General features: G+C 54.5%; 1 protein-coding gene across 2 annotated transcripts in view; it reads left to right on the top strand.

Moving 5' to 3' along the window:
- The first annotated feature begins 288 nt into the window (after positions 1-288).
- Positions 289-3,795, top strand: part of IRF2 (interferon regulatory factor 2) — a 76,816-nt gene continuing 73,309 nt past the window's right edge. The window contains exon 1 of one of the 2 annotated variants that reach the window (XM_012644024.1): positions 289-491. The gene's annotated coding sequence lies outside the window, so the exon portion shown is untranslated. Of the gene's footprint in view, positions 492-839; positions 894-3,795 lie in introns of those variants that run through there. The other variant, XM_012644026.1, reaches the window with a different exon arrangement.

Here is a 3,795-nt window from a genome sequence, read left to right as displayed (position 1 = left end):
CGCGAGCCACAGACTCACGAGCTGCCGCTTGTTGCTCCCGCCGCCGCGACGAGGGGAAGTGAAAATGAAATTGACTTTTCCGAGAAATGATGAAAGCGGCGCTGCCTGCCAATGAACAGCGGCGGCGAACTTCCGCACCTCCCGGCCCGGCCGCTCGCGCCCTCCCTCCGCCTCCACCTCCCGGTTGCACAAGCTTGAAACAAACACTGGGGAGGAAGGGCGGAGGGAGGAGGGCGGAGAGGGGAGGCGAGGGAGGGAGCGAGGCCGGGAGGAGGGCGGGGGGTGGGGGGATTTCCATCCTCAGCTCTTCGCAGTTTCCTCTCCTTGTTTTGCTTTCGATCTGGACTGTTCTCAGGCAAGCCGGGGAGTAACTTTTAGTTTTGCTCCTGCGATTATTCAACTGACGGGCTTTCATTTCCATTTCACACACCCTAGCAACACTTATACCTTGCGGAATTGTACTGGTAGCGTGAAAAAAAGCACACTGAGAGGTAACATTTTTCAAATAATAGTTGTGACTGTGCGTGTGTTTCTCTCGAGGGCATGTTTATGGGGGCTGGAGGGGCTGTGTGTGTATGCGTGTCCTGATGCTTTGACACGGTGTTTTGCAGACGGAAAATGCCGGGGTTCATAAATATTAATACCGATTTTTGGAGGAACAGTCGGCGCGATTATGGATCATCTGATTTTAGGGGAAGCAGGTTCTGTTGCTGTTGCTGCTGCTACAGGGGCTGCTGAGGCTGCGAGGAGGAGGAGGTGGAGGAGGAGGAGGAGGAGGTAGAGAGGGAGGAGGAGGAGGAGGTTGGTGGAGGTTTAATTTCACTTTTGGATTCGCAGATGCGGAGAGGTGGCTCCATGGACACAGACCTGCTCAGTGTGATTCTGTGCCCCAGGTGTTGTGTATGGGGGTGCAGGTCCTCTGGAGTCGGGCCTCATTTAAAACAAAATTATCGTGTGTATGTGTGTGTGTGCACGTGTGTGTGTACAGCCACCGTCGCCAGCAGATCCGAAGGAGGGGAGCTGGTCCTTCTCGGAGCCCGGCGGCGGCGCCTCTCCGCGGGCAGCCTCCAGCCACACCGAGCAGGCACCCGCCGTCCGCCTGGCTGCCCGCGCCCTGGCCCGGAGGGCGCCTCCCGCCGCGGCGAAGGAAACTTGATGGGGCGCCCCGCAGCAGTCCCAGGGCCCGCCCGCCGCCGGGCTAGGGGTAGGGTCGCGGGCGTCGGGTGCCAGCGGCCGGAGCCGGAGGGCGGGCTGCGAGCGCGGCAGGGCGCCGGGCCTGGCCGACGCGCCCCGCTTCCTGGGGGCTGGGCCGCCGCCGCCGCTCGGAAGGGACGCAGCGTCCTACTTCCCGCCGGCCAGCACCCGGCCTGGCCCTGGGGCTTTGTCATTGCACTTGTCCCGGCGCGCGAGGGGCTCGGGCGGCGCTTCCCGGTAGGGCGCCGCGCCCAGGGGTCATCTGCCCAGGCCGCGGCCTAGCGCCGTGCGCCCCCGGGTCCCCGCAGGCGCCCCCGGGCCGGCCTCGCGCGCTGGGCCTGACCCGCCTCGGCTACGGAGCGGGCGAGGTGGGGGCGGGGAGCCTCCGGGGACAGAGCGGCGCCCTGCGGGCAGGCGTGGGGGCCGGCGTCCCCTTGGGGTCCAGGGGTGCGGGCTGCGGCGGGGTGGGGACGTGAGTGCCCGCCCCGTGCCCTCCGACCCGGCTCTGGGCGCCGGGTGACATTCGCCGGCTGGCCGAACATGGTTGGTGCAAAGCCGCGGCCGCCACTTCCTTTCCGCCCCGCCGGCCGGGCTCGCCCACCGAGTGAAGCCGGCCGCGGCCAATCGCGGCGCCCGCCCGCTCCCAGTGGCTCGGCCGGGGGGCCGGCGCCCGAGAGGGCTCGGGGAGCCTTGCCAAGTTGGAAGGGCTTCGGCTGAAACTCATCCCCTTCCCCAGGACGCACTGGCAACTCCCTCTGCCCCGGGTCCTTAGAAGGGGGGCGGGGGGGAGGGAACGAGGCTGGCAGCCCGAGCGGGGCGCAACGCCGGGTCAGTCGGCGTAGGCAGGACCCCGGTGAACGGCTGTAAATGTGACCCCTGGGACTGGTAGTCCAGGTAGCCACATATTAGCGAGGTGGCTTTCACTCGTTTCTAACCCCTTAGTGTTTGAAACTTGGGGACATATTACCTACCCCCTCCCTCTTCAGTCTCCTGCCTCCAGCTGCTTCTTGTCCTTGGTTATGGAATAAGAAAACGCCGAGTCTTTCTAAATGAGGAAAAGTGGTGCTGGCATTTGTCTTCTGCCACTGGCCTCCCTGTGGCAGTGACTCGGTCTGCTTTTGATGAATGGCCAGGCAGGGGGGAGGATAGTTAGATTTCCTGTTGTAGATTTTCAGGAATCACTAAGGCTGCTGTCAAGCCTGCACTCATTTATTAGTTTTCAGATTGCCTGCAAGTAACGTTGGAACTTAGCAGCCTGCACTTTCTGGCGCTTCAGGGCAGGTGCAGACAGGGGCTGGGGTGAGGCTCAGGTGGTGCATGGTCTTGACGCTGGACAGATGCAGGCTCCCTTTCCAGCCCCCCAGGGTGATCCTGTTTAACTTTCTCACGCACCCAGATTCAGGACTCAATGATTTTCCCAACCCTTCTTTGTTCTTCTTTTGGGGGAAAATAGAAACCTAAAAAATCCTGGACAAAACTTGTCTTTTCTGAGGTCAGACGGGAGCGGGCGCGTTTAGGGCGGCACGGCTGTAGACAAAACTTGTCTTTTCTGAGGAAACTTGAGCAGATGGAATATTTGGGACTTAAACTGGCATCTCCAGGGGCAACCTTGGAGCATCTATTGATTGATGTGGCAAAGTCCAGAATTTCACTGTAATTAGTGAATGATTAGAATTTATAGCTTATCCTGTTGTGTAAGAAGTTAGCTTTTGGTCTCTTGACTTAGATCCAAGAGTTCTTGTCTGTTATGATTTGTAACTGCTTCTTAAAATTAAACATTTACATATTTCATTCTCAATGAGTTTTTTTTTTTTTTCTGTTGACCTGTAAAAGCTAGAGGTAATTCCACATATGTCAGTCGGAAGTAAGGATTTGTAGTCAGATTGGAACCAAATTATGGCAAACAAATGGTTGTCATAAAGTAATGACAGGTCTGAACCATGGTCCCACTCTTTTCTTATTCTGCTTTCTGAAATACTTTATTAGGAAAATATTCAATATACCAGAGCTAAAGATGTTTAAATTTAGTGGTGACAAATTTGAAACTTTGGACGTTCAACATTTGATGTGCATCAGTTTTCTTATGTTACTAAGGATATTGTATTTTTATTCTTAACATTATCTGATATAAACTCTTGTTTTTAGAGCATTTCTACATAATTTCCTTTTGATAGTGAGCAGAACACTGAACTGTAAATGGGGTATCTGGGTCATGCTTCCCATATGTGCCTTATACCAAAAAGGGCTTAAAGCAGACAAGGGAATTTATTTATACATTTAATAAATATTTGTAGAACGTTTACCCTGTGCTTGACACAGTGTTAAGGCTCTGAGTATTCAACTGACAACAAGAAAGGCAACCTGTTTACACTCAGGGTTGCATTCTCTTTGATGAACTGATAACAAACAACAAAAAATAAATGCAGTAGTTACCTTTTGGTGTTAGTTCTATGGAAGGTAATAATACTTAACTATATATCTCACAGGATTGCTTTTGTGAACAATTGAGATACTGTGTATGAAAGAACACTTGCATAAATTACAGCAATCTACAAATGTGTAAGGCATTAACTTCCAAAATTCTATCAGATTACTATTAAC

Source organism: Propithecus coquereli, unplaced genomic scaffold (genome assembly GCF_000956105.1).
Source record: "Propithecus coquereli isolate 6110/MARCELLA unplaced genomic scaffold, Pcoq_1.0 Scaffold203, whole genome shotgun sequence".
Classification (NCBI taxonomy): domain Eukaryota; kingdom Metazoa; phylum Chordata; class Mammalia; order Primates; family Indriidae; genus Propithecus; species Propithecus coquereli.
This window is presented reverse-complemented; position numbering and strand designations above follow the sequence as displayed.